Source organism: Eschrichtius robustus, chromosome 7 (assembly GCF_028021215.1).
Source record: "Eschrichtius robustus isolate mEscRob2 chromosome 7, mEscRob2.pri, whole genome shotgun sequence".
Taxonomy (NCBI): Eukaryota; Metazoa; Chordata; class Mammalia; order Artiodactyla; family Eschrichtiidae; genus Eschrichtius; species Eschrichtius robustus.
The window spans coordinates 89723811-89740524 of NC_090830.1; the positions used below are offsets into that span (position 1 = coordinate 89723811).

Sequence of the window (16714 nt, forward strand, 5' to 3'; positions counted from 1 at the left end):
GCAACCTTCCAGAAAAAGAATTCAGAATAATGATAGTGAAGATGATCCAGGACCTTGGAAAAAGAATGGAGGCAAAGATCAAGAAGATGCAAGAAGTGTTTAACAAAGATCTAGAGAATTAAAGAACAAACAGAGATGAACAACACAGTAACTGAAATGAAAAATACACTAGAAGGAATCAATAGCAGAATAACTGAGGCAGAAGAACGGATAAGTGACCTGGAAGACAGAATGGTGGAATTCTCTGCTGTGGAGCAGACTAAAGAAAAAAGAATGAAAAGAAATGAAGACAGCCTAAGAGACCTCTGGGACAACATTAAATGCAACAACATTCGCATTATAGGGGTCCCAGAAGGAGAAGAGAGAGAGAAAGGACCAGAGAAAATATTTGAAGAGATTATAGTTGAAAACTTCCCTAACATGGGAAAGGAAATAGTTAAGTCCAGGAAGTGCAGAGTCCCAGGCAGGATAAACCCAAGGAGAAACATGCCAAGACACATAGTAATCAAATTGACAAAAATTAAAGACAAAGAAAAATTATTGAAAGCACCAAGGGAAAAACGGCAACATACAAGGGAACTCCCATAAGGTTAACAGCTGATTTCTTAGCAGAAATGCTACAAGCCAGAAGGGAGTGGCATGACATATGTAAAGTGATGAAAGGGAAGAACCTACAACCAAGATTACTCTACCCGGCAAGGATCTCATTCAGGTTCGATGGAGAAATCAAAAGCTTTACAGGCAAGCAAAAGCTAAGAGAATTCACCACCACCAAACCAGTTCTACAACAAATGCTAAAGGAACTTCTCTAAGTTGGGAACACAAGAGATGAAAAGGACCTAGAAAAACAAACCCATAACAATTAAGAAAATGGTAATAGGAACATACATATCGATAATGACCTTAAACGTGAGTGGATCAAATGCTCCAACCACAAGACACATGCTTGCAAAAACAAGACCCATATATATGCTGTTTACAAGAGACCCACTTCAGACCTAAGGACACATACAGACTGAAAGTGAGGGGATGGAAAAAGATATTCCATGCAAATGGAAATCAAAAGAAAGCTGGAGTAGCAATTCTCTTATCAGACAAAATAGACTTTAAAATAAAGAATGTTACAAGAGACAAGGAAGGACACTACGTAATGATCAAGGGATCAATCCAAGAAGATATAACAATTATAAATATATATGCACCCAACGTAGGACCAACTCAATACATAAGGCAACTGCTAACAGCTATAAAAGGGGAAATCGACAGTAACACAATAACAGTGGGGGACTTTTAACACCTCACTTACACCAATGGACAGATTATCCAAACAGAAAATTAATAAGGAAACACAAGCTTTAAATGACACAATAGACCAGATAGATTTAATTGATAATTATAGGACATTCCATCCAAAAACAGCTGATTACACTTTCTTCTCAAGTGCGCACAGAACATTCTCCAGGATAGATCACATCTTGGGTCACAAATCAAGCCTCAGTAAATTTAAGAAAACTGAAATCATATCAAGCATCTTTTCTGACCACAATGCTATGAGATTACAAATCAATTACAGGGGAAAAACCCAAACACATGGAGGCTAAACAATACGTTACTAAATGACCGAGCGATCACTGAAGAAATCAAAGAGGAAATCAACAGATACCTAGAGACAAATGATAATGAAAACACGACAATCCAAAACCTATGGGATGCAGCAAAGCAGTTCTAAGAGGGAAGTTTATAGCAATACAAGCCTACCTTAAGAAACAATAAAAATCTCAAATAAACAACCTACACTTACACCTAAAGGAACTAGAGAAGGAAGAGCAAACAAAACCCAAAGTTAGCAGAAGGAAAGAAATCATAAAGATCAGAGCAGAAATAAATGAAATAGAAACAAAGAAAACAATAGCAAAGATCAATAAAACTAAAAGCTGGTTCTTTGGGAAGATAAACCAAATTGAGAAACCATTAGCCAGACTCATCAAGAAAAAGAGGGAGAGGACTCAAATCAGTAAAATTAGAAATGAAAAAGGAGAAGTTACAACAGACACTGCAGAAATACAAAGCATCCTAAGAGACTACTACACGCAACTCTATGCCAAAAAAATGGACAACCTGGAAGAAACGGACAAATTCTTAGAAAGGTATAACCTTCCAAGACTGAACCCGGAAGAAATAGAAAATATGAACAGACAAATCACAAGTAACGAAATTGAAACTGTGATTAAAAATCTTCCAACAAACAAAAGTCCAGGACCAGATGGCTTCACATGTGAATTCTGTCAAACATTTAGAGAAGAGCTAACACCAATCCTTCTCAAACTCTTCCCAAAAAATTGCAGAAGAAGGAACACTCCCAAACTCATTCTATGAGGCCAGCATCACCCTGATACCAAAACCAGACAAATATACTACAAAAAAAGAAAATTACAGACCAATATCACTGGTGAATATAGATGCAAAAATCCTCAACAAAATACTAGCAAACAGAATCCAACAACACATTAAAAGGATCATACACCATGATCAAGTGGGATTTATCCCAGGGATGCAAGGATTCTTCAATATATGCAAATCAATCAATGTGATACACTATATTAACAAATTAAGAAGAAAAACCATATGATCATCTCAATAGATGAGGAAAGAGCTTTTGACAAAATTCAACACCCATTTATGATAAAAACGCTCCAGAAAGTGGGCACAGAGGGAACCTACCTCAACATAATAAAGGCCATATACGACAAACCCACAGCAAACATCATTCTTAACGGTGAAAAACTGAAAGCATTTCCTCTAAGATGAGGAACAAGACAAAGATGTCCACTCTCACCACTATTATTCAACATAGTTTTGGAAGTCCTAGCCACGGCAATCAGAGAAGAAAAAGAAATAAAAGGAATACAAATTGGAAAAGAAGTAAAACTGTCACTGTTTGCAGATGATATGATGCTGTACATAGAGAATCCTAAAGATGCCACCAGAAAACTACTAGAGCTAATCAATGAATTTGGTAAAGTTGCAGGATACAAAATTAATGCACAGAAATCTCTTGCATTCCTATACACTAATGATGAAAAATCTGAAAGAGAAATTAAGATGAATTCTATCAAACACTCCCATTTACCACTGCAACAAAAAGAATAAAATACCTAGGAATAAACCTACCTAGGGAGACAAAAGACCTCTATGCAGAAAACTGTAAGACAGTGATGAAAGAAATTAAAGATGATACAAACAGATGGAGAGATATGCCATGTTCTTGGATTGGAAGAATCAATACTGTGAAAATGACTATACTACTCAAAGCAATCTACAGATTCAATGCAATCCCTATCAAATTACCAATGGCATTTTTTACTGAAATAGAACAAAAAATCTTAAAATTTGTATGGAGACACAAAAGACCCCAAATAGCCAAAGCAGTCTTGAGGGAAAAAAACGGAGCTGGAGGAATCAGACTCCCTCACTTCAGACTATACTACAAAGCTACAGTAATCAAGACAATATGGTACTGGCACAAAAACAGAAATATAGATCAATGGAACAGGATGGAAAGCCCAGAGATAAACCCACGCACCTATGGTCAACTCATCTATGACAAAGGAGGCAAAGATATACAATGAAGAAAAGACAGTCTCTTCAATAAGTGGTGCTGGGAAAACTGGACAGCTACATGTAAAAGAATGAAATTAGAACACCCGCTAACACCATACACAAAAATAATCTCAAAATGGATTAGAGACCTAAATGTAAGACTGGACACTATAAAACTCTTAGAGGAAAACATAGGAAGAACACTCTTTGACATAAATCACAGCAAGATATTCTTTGATCCACCTCCCAGAGTAATGGAAATAAAAACAAAAATAAACAAATGGGACCTAATGAATCTTAAAAGCTTTTGCAAAGCAAAGGAAACTACAAACAAGACGAAAAGACAACCCTCAGAATGGGAAAAAATATTTGCAAATGAATCATCGGACAAAGGATTAATCTCCAAAATATATAAACAGCTCATGCAGCTCAATATTAAAAAAACAAACAACCCAATCTAAAATGGGCAGAAGACCTAAATAGACATTTCTCGAAAGAGGACATACAGATGGCCAAGAAGCACATGAAAAGCTGCTGAACATTACTGATTATTAGAGAAATGCAAATCAAACCTACAATGAGGTATCACCTCACACCAGTTTGAATGGGCATCATCAGAAAATCTACAAACAACAAATGCTGGAGAGGGTGTGGAGAAAAGGGAACCCTGTTGCACTGTTGGTGGCAATGTAAATTGATACAGCCACTATGGAGAACAGCATGGAGGTTCCTTAAAAAACTAAAAATAGAATTACCATATGACCCAGCAATCCCACTACTGGGCATATACCCAGACAAAACCATAATTCAAAAAGACACATGCACCCCAATGTTCACTGCAGCAGTATTTACCATAGCCAGGTCATGGAAGCAACCTAAATGCCCATCAACAGACGAATGGATAAAGAAGATGTGGTACATATATACAATGGAATATTACTCAGCCATAAAAAGGAACAAAATTGGGTCACTTGTAGAGATGTGGATGAATCCAGAGACTGTCATAAAGAATGAAGTAAGTCAGAAAGAGAAAAACAAATATCGCATATTAATGCATATATGTGTAACCTAGAAAAATGGTACAGATGAACCGGTTTGCAGGGCAGAAATTGAGACACAGATGTAGAGAACAAACGTATGGACACCAGGGGGGGAAAGCAGCAGCGGGTGGGGGTGGTGGTGTGATGAATTGGGAGATTGAGATTGACATGTATACACTGATGTGTGTAGAATGGATGACTAATAAGAACCTGCTGTATAAAAAAAGAAATAAAATTCAAAAAAAAGAGAAATGTACGAATTCATGAAAATCTATCTTATATGTATACGCTAGCAATAAATAATCTGAAAAAAATTATGAAAACAATTCCATTTTAAATGTCAACATTAATATTTAGGAATATATTTAATCAAGATACAAGACTTGTTTTTATGTATGCACAGTTGTCTGTATGTTCAAAATTACTGGAAAGTAAATTACTTTTCAAAACACCATGTCAATACCATGCCGGAAAAGCAGAGAAAACATCAAACTTCATATAGTAGCCAGCCTTACCCAGATCCAGTTCACCCAAAGTCCACAAGTAATTTAGAGGCACTGTGGGAAGATTATATTAGGAGCCACTTTCCTCCGTGTTGTGGATGACCTGGATGTGGTAGAAACAGTAGGATTTTTGAATTCCAATTTTCCACATCATTCCACCAACAAATTATTAGAAATAATGCATTCAGTAAAGTAACGAAATCAATACACAAAAATCAGTTGCAGTTCTAAACACTAATGATGAACCATCAGAAAGAGGAAAAAAAACCCTATTTACAATTATCAAAAAGAATGAAATGGTATTCATTTAAATTTTTTTTTTTTAATTTTAACATTGTTTTAATCACGTAACATAGCTGTTTCAAACAGGAAGTTTTAAGACAGTTGAATACAGCAAAGTGAAAGATCACTCTATTAGGAGAGCCGCTATGAATAAACTTCTTACTGTGTGGATTTGAATTCCACTGAAAGTTTGGCACTAGACTGAACAGTGGTCTAAGCCAAAATTTTCTCGTTAGTGTTTAGAAGCCTTGAAAGTTTTCCTTCAGATTTAAAGCGGTGGGGGGGGGGGGGGGGAGAAAACCCTCTATAACAGAACCTCATTAGCTTGATAATGGGTATGCTGAATGCAACTTGGTCCCCGCTAAGCAATTTCAGATAATGGCAAAAAATTTAAAACCTAGGTGAGATATGAATTTGCAAAAACCTCTTCTCTTTGGTAGACAAAGCACATTCCCTCCAGGTAGGTATATGGCTCTCCTTTTCAATCTCATCAAAATCTATCAAGAAAGGCATCTGGAGACCAATCTGTACCTCTCCAGTAAGACTGCCAGGGTTTAATTTCTTAAAATATCAAGCTGACAAGGTTTTATTATACCAAATGTTTATATAATTTCAACGTGAAAAAAACTTACATACATTTGTTAAGGTCTCATTGCAATCTGTGAGATGGGTCACAAACAAAGAGGTGAATGATATAAGCCAGTGCTCCAAAAAAATTCACTCCATGCATTTTGATTCCCACAGTGTACTTTTTGTGTAAATTTGTATCTTCAAGATAATTTCTCAGATGTAGTCATAAGCCCTTCTATCAAGTGAGTTTACATCAGCAAATTGGGCAAGCAAATCACAAGGAAGTTATTTCCAAATCTAAAGCCCAGGATGGGCTGGGTCAGGCCCTAGTCACCTGCTTTCAGTTGCCATCATCACAGACTTCCTGGGTATCTCACAATATTCATTGTGAAAATAAAAAACACCCCAAGTCTTACACCAAAATATAGGCTCTTAGAAGTATGCCTTTTAAAAAATAAGACATTTTGGGGGGTGGTGGGTGGGGGAATTCGAGATATAGTTAACACTTATTTTGGCAAGATAGCAACAAAAACCAAAAAAGTATAAGCTATGTGTCCAAATGCATAAGTCATCAAAGAACCAGTTTATCAGGGGAAAAATCCACACTGAACAAAACATGCAGTATGTCTAAATATTTTGAAATTGTAATTTGAATCAAGAGTAAATGCTGAAAAATTATGCTGTTTTTGCTAGAGATTAAGTGTACCTTTTCCTGCTTCCCCCAAATAAAATCGTAGAGCTTACTAATCACTCCCCAAAGTTTCAGTTTTCTCTCAGTATAAAGCAAGAGCTACATACACATAATAAAATGTTTATATGTTAATGTGATAATTCCCCTGGCTCATCCAACGTGCAATGCACATGACTTCAAAGACTACAATTTGGGGCAAGTATAGAAGAAATGAAAAAAAACAATTCAAGTTTCAAAACCTGTTCTTAAAATTATTTATAGGACACTCAGGTCATTTTAACATCTCAGTAAGATAAAGGTGTTGCACTGTCATTTGATTATCAGTCCACCTTGGCATGGGAAGAATGTACATTACCACATGCCAATCTGAGGGACTAGAAATAAGACTTTAAAAGTACTACATTTCTTAATGATTAAGGTATTGATAAGTTTATGTTCACGTTTTGCTGAGACCTCTTTATAGTCTCAGCACCTAACAATATCTAACAGGCTCCAATAATCCTATCAGATTAAATGATGGTGCAACATTTCTTAAAGGAGCCAATTATTTCAGCTTACTTAAATCATTCAGAGCCAAAAATCTGAAGAACGACCAAAATCAAATCTTTATTTTTATAACTGTATAAATGTGATCCGAATGTGTCCACCACTAAATTTTCAAAAAGAAACATGCTGTAAATAAGCAAACTGCATCTGCTCACTGATATGTGTATGGACTCCTTAGATGTCCTGTTGGGTTTAAATACAGACCACTCACAGCAATACATTTTTAGTAGAAAGTGTAGCATGACGTTAAGCCATTTTAGCTTTTGCACATACATGTTGCACTTTTGGCTGATGATGCAGAAAGATTCTCAGCATTACACTTTTAAGCTGGGCTGCACCCACCCCTTTAAATGGCATCAATATCAATGTCATCGTCCTTGTTGTCAGACTTTAGAGCTTCAACTTTCGGTACAATGGCAGTCTTTGAATACACCACCTCAATATTCTCATCTTCATCATCATCTTCACCATTGGAAGATTCTTCCTCTGCTTCCTTCAACCATTTTATAAAAGGTTCTGCTTTGACATGAATCTCTTTGGCAAGTTCTTTTGAGACATATTTCTTAGAGGCCTTTTCTGACCAGCTAATGATGACTTCTTCCTGCAAAAGGTCTGCATCATACATCTCCTTCAAGATATGTGGAATCTTGGAGATGAGCTGAGCTTGATGCATTGCTACCACACACTCCAAGCCATGAAGAAGGTACCGTTGAGCTTTTTTGTTGTTGTGACAAAATCGTAAGAAATGGCGCCTGTATTTTTTAATTTGTTCTGATTTTCTCATTAAAAAGAACTTCAGTCAAAACAAGAGGGCCCATGGCTTTTACATCCAGTCTTTCTGCTTCAGCTACAATTTGTCAGATGAGTCAGTAACACCCTCTTCTTTCTTTTTCTTAACAAAATCAAACAGGATATTGACACGCTCTTCAGCAGTCCTTTCCAAATCATCACTGAGGGTTAAAACTTTCACATGGTCACTGATTTCATCCATTCTTCGCCTTTGAGCTTCCTCTGTTGTATCCTCCCCCCAATCATCATCTTCCTCTTCTTCCACAGCATGCAGAGGACTGATTTCATTGACGGGGTGGGGGGTGGTGGTGTCTCACTGCTGGACACGGAGCCATTTTCCTTGTCTTTGCCCTTTCTATTTTTCTTTTCCTTTTCTTTCTTTCCTGTACCACTGTCACTATTCTCAGGTGGGTTTTTGAGAATGAATGTGCAGAGTTTATGATGTGTGTCAAGCATGCCTCGATAGCCACAGGCTTTACAAGAATTACCTATTGTTTGTTTCTTTGGATTGACGTGCAGATCTGTTTCAGGATTCTCACACTCAGGACAGAGAACAAATTTTTTAATGAATCCATCCAACATGTCTTGCAGCTTATTCGCCTCATGAGATCCACTGACAATGTAATGGTCATTCTTAACATCAAACTGGGTCTGTGCTCCCAGTTCACAACCAAAATATTTGGTGGGATACATTGGAGGCCGATTAAGCACTTTGGCTATGTCAACCATGTTGACTATAACTGTCTTGATTCCATTTCCTTTGCCCTCAACCTTAGCAATCAGACGGGGCATCTTGTAGCGATAGAACTGGTCTGACACGCTATGGTTGACGATGACAGACATTTTGGCTTATTACCGGCTTTATCAATAAGATGAAGAGATCTTTGATTACAACTTTTTGGTATCCTCTGTCTGGAGAAGAAGGGATGACATAAACGACTGCAAGAGTTCTCGGTCTCTGACATGAAAAATTTTTCGCCACTGAGGCTGTAAGCTTCTTGCTTGTATGCTATGTTTCCCCAATACAGGTACCAGTGGCTGCGCAACAGCTCGTTTTCGTCAAATAAAGACATAAACCCAACGCTGCTCGCCGGGGACTGGGATGAAGTGAGGCACGCGCGAACCCGAGTCCGAGGAGCGGCGGCGGAGGCAGCGGCGGCAGTGCCGCAAGCAGCGGGGAGGGGCTGTCCCAGCGACGTCCGGGGTCCACACCCTTCAGCGCCTGGGGCCTGGCGACCTGGCGCGGAGAGAAGGCGCAGTGAGCCGCGGGTGTCGGGGCGCCTTCCCCACCAGCCAGTGGCCCGCAGGGGTCGAGGAGGTGGGGAGAATGGGGGATGGGGCACAGGGCTCCCGTCCCTCCACCAGACTCCTATTCATTTAAATTTATGAATAAATTTAACCAAGGACGTGAAAGACATGCACTTGGAAAACTTCAAGACATTGATGAAGAAATTGAAAAAGACACAAATAAATGGAAAGATATCCTGTTCTCATGGAATAGAAGAATTAACATTAAGATTCCCATTCTACCCAAAGCAATGTACATAGTGAATGCAATCCCTACCAAATTCCAATGGTACTTTTTACAGAAACAGAGCAAATCATCCTAATATTTGTATGGAACCACAAAGGACCCCAATTAGCCAAAGCGATTCTCAGAAAGGAGAACAGGCCAGAGGCATCTCGCTCCTTGACGTCACACTACAGCACGAAGCCACAGTCACCAGAAGTGTGGACCTGGCACAAAACAGGCACGTGGGCAACAGGAACAGAACAGAGGGCCCAGAATTAAACCCACAAAGATGGGGTCAGTTAATTTATGACAAATGGGCCAAGGACACACCAAGGGGAAGGACAGTCCCCACAATAAGCAGTGCTGGGAAAAATGGACACCACGTAAGTCATGCTGGTTACACTGCCCACAAAACTGACGAAAACCCAGTTTTCAACATGAAGCCCTTCCTGGGTCGTATGAAGATGGACCGCACCTCAGAAGTCAGTCGCACACAGGAAGCTTCTCCTCATTGTTCTCTCACCTTTTCCTCCCCGGTCGCCAGGAAACCCAGCTCCGGTCTGCACGGACGCAGTCCTGTGTTGTTCTGAAGCCAAAAGCCAGCGAGCCCTAAGGAGACTGAGCTGCTGTTGGCAGAGACGCTGACCCGAGGCATCCCAGGCCCAAGCGGTGCCTGAGGAAACAGAATTCCTTTCAGCCGCGCAGAGCCAAGTACCAGGTGGAATGCGCATGCGCCCTGGGTCAGCGAGGCGGGCTTGGTCCCCCTGTGGACAGTCCCAGAACTGCAGGCCGCGCCTCACTCACAGTTCACTGGCGACAGCGCTCCCTGCAGGCAAAACTGCTGAATCCATTAAACTGTGGAAATTCAAACTGAAATGGAGATAACACCCCACAACTTTCTTAAAAATAGTTAAGGAACAATTAATTGGAAACCGCATGGAATGAAATGAATGTAGATGCAAACTTAACAACTTACACAAAATTCACTCAAAATTATTAATAGAAAAATTTTAAATACAAAACTATTCAAAATTATAGAAGAAAACACGGAAGAAAATTGACAGGAGCTTGGGTTTGGTCACATAGATCATGAGCTCCAAGTTTTAACAAAAAACACAAAAAGGCAATCTACAAAGAAAAACAAGGAACATCATGGACTTCGTAAAATTAAAGATTTCTACTCTGTGAAAGGCCTTATTCAGAAAGTCAGAAGACAAGCCACAGACTGAGAAAAATATTTGTAAACACATATCTAACAAAGGATTTGTTTCAAAATATACAAAGAACTCTAACACAAACAACCCCATTAAAAATAGGGAAAGCTCTGAATAAACACCTGATCAAAGAATTACACAGATGGTACACAAAACCATGCCCATGACCAGGGGCAGAGAAACAATGGTCCAGCTCAAGTCCTTAAGTCATGTGTGACCCTAGACTAGTCCTGTCCTTCCTGGAGGCCTCAGAGAGATGGAGAGGGAGGAAGGGAAAGAGGGCCAGTTACACTTAAACCTAACTCTAACCCTGAACACTCTCGCCACTTTCGTTCGAAGGTCTAGGAAGTCCTAGCCATACTAATTAGATGAGAAAAAGAAATAAAAGGAATCTAATGGCAGAGGAAAAAGTAAAACTGTCACTGCTTGTAGATGACATGATACTCTGTAGAAGAGCCTGAAGAAGACACCCCAAAACAGATAGGACCCATTGGAAAATTCAGTTAAGTTGCAGGATAGAAAATTAATCTACAGAAATCGGTTGCATTTCTATACACTCACAACAAACTATCAGAATGAGAAATTAAGAAAACAACTCCACTGACAATAACATTAACAAAAATAAAATGCCTAAGGGTTACATCTAAACCAGGTGGTAAAAGACCTGTACTCAGAAAACTGGAAGACCTTGATGAAAGAAACTGAAGACCACACAAACAAATGGAAAAATATGCTGTGCTAATGGATTTGAACAATTCGTATTGTTAAAATGATTCCACACCTCACAGCAATCTAAAGATTCAATACCATTCCTATCCTATCAAAATACCAATGGGATCATTTGGAGAACTAAAACAAAGAATTCTTAAATGTGTATGGAAACACAAAAGAACCTGAAAAGTCAATATAACCTTAAGAGAAGCACAAACCTGGACATATTACGCTCCCTGATTTCAAACTATACTACAAACCTAGAATCATCAGAACAATATGGTATTGGCACCAAAGAAACACACATAGATCCATGGAACAGAACTGAGAACACAGAAATAAACCCACACTTTATGGTCAGTTCATCTATGACAGAGGAGGTGAGAATATACAATGGGGAAAAGATAGCCTCTTCAATAACAGTGTTGGGAAAACTGGACAGCTACATGCACGAGAATCAAACTGGAATCCTTTCTCATACCATCTATAAAAACCTCAAAATGAATCAAATACTTCAATGTAAGACCTGAAGCCTTAAGACTCCTAGAAGAAAACATATGCAGTATGCTCTCTGACATCAGACTTAGCAATATTTTTGGGATCTGTCTCCTTAAGCAAGGGAAACAAAAGCAAAAGCCAATGGGACTCCATCCAACTGAAAAGCTTTCCAACGGCAAAGGAAACCATCCACAAAATGAAAAGGCAGCTTACTGAAAGTGAGAAAATATTTGCAAACAATATATCTGGTAAGGGGTTCATATCCAAAATAGACCAAAAACTCACACAACTCAACCTCCAAAAAACAAAAACCAATTAAAAAATTGGCAGAAGATCAAGCATTTTTCCAAAGAATATATACAGATGGCCAACAGACACATGAAAGGATAAACAATATCACTTATCATGGAAATGCACACCCAAACCACAATGAGATTATCACCTCACACCTGAAAGAATGGCTATCATCCAAAAGACAACAAATAACAAGTACTGGCAAAGATGTGGAGAAAAGGGAACCCTCAAGCATTTTGTTGGGAATGTTCATTGGTACAGCCACTATGGAAAACAGTATGGAGGTTCCTCAAAAAATTAAAAGTAGCACTACCATATAATGCAGGAATTACACCAGGCCACCACTCTGATTCCACCCAGGTAACCCTATGTCCCCTCCTTGTATGTGTGGACATAGGGGGTTTATGTGGAGTGGGTCTACTTCAAGCAAGAGCAGGTCAGAAGCCTGGTGGGCTGGTCATATCCACACCCCAGGTCAAAGCTGGCTGTGTGGGATGTGGAGAGCTGGGGCAGTGCCCTTTTGCCTGAGGTTTATCCCAAGCCCTCTAGAAGCATCTCTTTCCTCCCAGGTGGATATCTGAGCAGACACAGGTCTGTGCCTGATCTGGAAGCAGAAGGTCTAGTGGGCAGAAGAAACAGCAATAAGATAAAGGCCTGGGAGGGCTCTGATACATCCAGGCCAGGCTGGCTGCTGGTCACTGTCATTGCAGAGCCCCACCCCACAGAGCCACGAGGAGCTTGTTGATGGTGATACTTAATCCATCTCCCCAAGTGAGGGGCCACTGCACCACACTGCCAAAGAGGGCCAACGCAGCCTCCTGGTGAGTGTGTCCACGGAGGGTTCTCCAGAACCAGGACCCAGAGGTGAATGGGAAAGGCCTCCTGCCCGCATACCACCCAAGCCATTCTCCAGCATCCCGTCCTGGGCTTACGTGCAGCTCAGCACATCCAGCTCTGACCTGGAACACTATGTCAACCTTCCCCTGAGTCAGCTGGAGGACCTGGAGCCCACCAAGGCAGAGACCAAAGGTGAGAAGGCCGGGGGTGGGTGCATGTGAGTGTGTGAGAGGGGTGAGTTCTGGGCCACACAGGAAGGAGTACCCAGAGGCTGGTGTTGGGCCAGGAGCAAAGACTGGCCCCAGACCACCCATCTGGTGGACTGCAGTCTGAGAAGTTCCTGGGCTGGGACTTCTCTGGAAGGCTCTGGGAAGATTTCTGTCCTTGGAAAAGGACATGGAAAGGCAGGCATGTGGGTAATCTTTTCTTCTCTCACAGCTCCAGCCGGAGACCCAGAGCCAGGTCAAAATTCACCACCCCTGCAGGGAGAGCATGCACCAGCTCTTGCAGGAGACCCAAAGCCATTTCAGAAACCACCACACACCCAGGCAGAGCTGGCTCTGCAACCACCACTGCTGTCAACTCCTGATCTACACCATCAACCCTCTCCCCCACCCAAAATTTACTTTCCTTCCCCTGTAGTCATTTGTGTTTGTTTTGTAATTTTATTTTTTTCCCCACATTTATGGCATCCCATCCTTTATGTTTTACGTGTGAAATGATAAAATTTAAACTTTTTCTATTTTAAATTGTGCAATTAAGTATTCACAACGCTGTGCAAATATCACCACTGAATAGTTTCAGACTATTTAATTCCCCCCAAATAAAACCCTGTATCCAAAGCACACACTCCCCATTCTTCCCTTCCCCAGCCTCTCACAACCCCTAATCCTCTTCCTTTACCTGTTTCTTTACCTATTCTGGATGTTTCCTATAAATGAAACTATACAAAAGGTGACTTTTTGTGTCTGCCCACATATTTTAAGAGGGGACTAGTGAATTTTTATTTTTTTTAAATTTGAAATAGCATTTTTGTTATTTGAAAGGGAAATCCAGATGGATTAAAGATGAGAGGTATAAAACGAAGCCCTTTTAGTAAATATATGCAGAATCTCGGGGTAGACACTGTTCTAAGTGTGACACCTAAGCCGGAAGACAGAAGGGAAATGCTTACCTCCTCCTGTGGCATTAGTCTAAAACCATGGATTTTTACGACCCAACAAGTAAATCATGATATATTCAAATACAGTTATTTACGATATGGGAATGTCATAGGGTGGAATAGAGAATGTGACAAATAATCTGATTTAGAAATGTATGAAAAAAACTCACTGTTAGTGGTGGGGCAAAAGGTACTTGACCTAGTTAACTATGGAAAAGAATGGAATCTGTAGAACAAAGGCAAACTGTGCCATACGTAAATATTGGACTCTATAAGTTCTTTCCATGGTGTTAGTAGCTAACAATACTGAAACTACTATATCTGTACTAAGCTGGAATGGAGCAAGCAATAAATTCAATGAATGACAAATGTTGGAAGCCAGGTTTCTTACCATTGGAGTGGGAAGTTACAGATAAGCAAAGGCAGATGGTTACAATACTCATGTAATAATGGACAGATTACATTTCCTCAACTTTAAAAAATTTTGTGCATCAAAAGGTGCTATCAGAAAGTGAAAACACAACCCACAGAACGGAAGAAAATATGTGCACATGATATATCTGACAGGAGTCTGTCCTTCAGAATACATCAAGAACTTTTACAAATCTTCCACAGAAAGACAACCCAAATTTTAAAATGGAAAAGGACTTGAACACACCTTTCTCCAGACAAGAAACATAGATGGTCAACAAGCACATAAAAAGATGTGTACAAAGATAAAAAGAAACCCACAAGATGGAATTATGTCAGAGGAAAGCAGGAGCCAATAGAAAGAGCTCTCAATAGCCAAAGCAGGAATGAATTGAGCAGCCAAATACTGCACTGCTGGATTATGACCAAAAGCTTAAAATAACTTTCTGGGTAGGGTGTCCACGCTGGTAAAAAGAAATGATTAGATAGTGTTTTGTTGTTTTTTAATGAGTACTGTTGAATAGAAATCTCCTACGTTTAAGTATTCCAAATAGCTGATGTAGATATTTCAGCCATTCATTAAGGAGGTGGGGCTAACTCCCCTCTCCTGAAGTGTGAGTGCCACATAGTGACTTCATCCTGAAGAATACGCAAAGTTTGGACTTGGGGAAAAAGTAACTTCACAGTGCGGAAGATACGACAAAAACTACCTCAGCCAGGAGGGCAAAGTTAACATGAACAGTGTTGCTTTGATGTATGTTCCTATGATATAAAGTAATGAGAAAGCACTTTACCTCTGTGATACGCTTCCTTAAAACCCATGACCCCATTCTAATCACAAGAAAAACGCCAAGTAAATCCCAGTGGAGGACAGTCTACAAAATACCTGACTAGTCCTCCTCAACACTACCTAGGTCATTGAGAGAAGGATAGTGTGAGAAAATGTCAAAGCCAGAAAGATCCTAAAGTGACATGATGACTCAATGCCATGTGATACCCTGGATGGGATCCTAGGACAGAAAAAAGGGAGAACGAAGGGAACCCGAATAAAATATGGATTTTAGTTAGTAGTAAGGTATCCATATTTGTTCATTAACTGTGACAATTCTGTAGAAAACGAATGAAAGGTGAAATTAAAGGTCAAATACAACAAGCTATTGCATCAAACTATAAATCTAGGATAAAACAGTGATTTCCTAACACTATACAAACAAAATGAACCGTAAAATATGGAAAATACAAGCAGACCAATTAACCATGCTATGACCCTTTCTCCCTGCTAGTTCTCCTGTCGTTGTTCTGGGGTTTTCCTCTCCTGGGGCATAGAAGAACAGGTATAGAGTTGTTTGGCAGCAACCCTTAGATCTGACCCCACTCAGTGTCTTCATCTTCCCCAGACATGCCCCATCCAATGAGGACACCATGCCAGAATGAGTCTCAGGAATCACTGATCCTGATGAGTCAGGACTTTTTGGATTACAAGGGACTAGACGTACTTACTCAAGTAAAATAAATTAACATTATTTTAAATGATAGAAATAAATTAATACAAGAGACAAGTTGAAGAGTGGGTTTGGAGATGTCAGGTCCAATGGCTCACGTTCTTGTAAGTATGACCTGGTCCCTCTCCAAACATCAGTCCTGCTGAATGCCTTGGGGTGGTCCCATTCACGGGCACAGTCTCTCTCACTGCATCCAGGGCCACCAGCAACTCCAAGATGACACCCACACAACACCCATTCTACCAGGAGGGGTTTCTCCTTCCCTAGGGTTCTATGAAAACTCATGACTTTGAATGCCTTTGGCCTGGCTTGGGTCACATTCTCACCCTTGAACCGATCACAGCAAGCAGAGGATGAAAAATGGGATTGGCTAGATGTGGATCATATACCCATCTTCTAGGTGAGTGGAATATAAGGTCAGCCCCCTGAAACTGTTTGGACTGGAAGCAGGTGAGATGTAGTTCCAAAAGGAAAGCTGAGGTGCTGCAGTTGGACATGAGGACAGATGCTGGCTCAGCAAAAGCGGCAGATTCCATATCACTGACAGTCCA

General features: G+C 40.1%; 1 long non-coding RNA gene and 1 pseudogene across 1 annotated transcript in view; both read right to left on the minus strand.

Annotated features, from left to right (window-relative positions):
* Positions 1-5153: 5153 nt before the first annotated feature.
* Positions 5154-16714, minus strand: part of LOC137767270 (uncharacterized) — a 51587-nt gene continuing 40026 nt past the window's right edge. The window contains exon 3 of the long non-coding RNA XR_011074497.1: positions 5154-5246. This is a non-coding gene — a long non-coding RNA (uncharacterized lncRNA). The remainder of the gene's footprint in view (positions 5247-16714) is intronic.
* On the minus strand, positions 7579-8868 carry LOC137767683 (eukaryotic translation initiation factor 5 pseudogene; annotated as a pseudogene).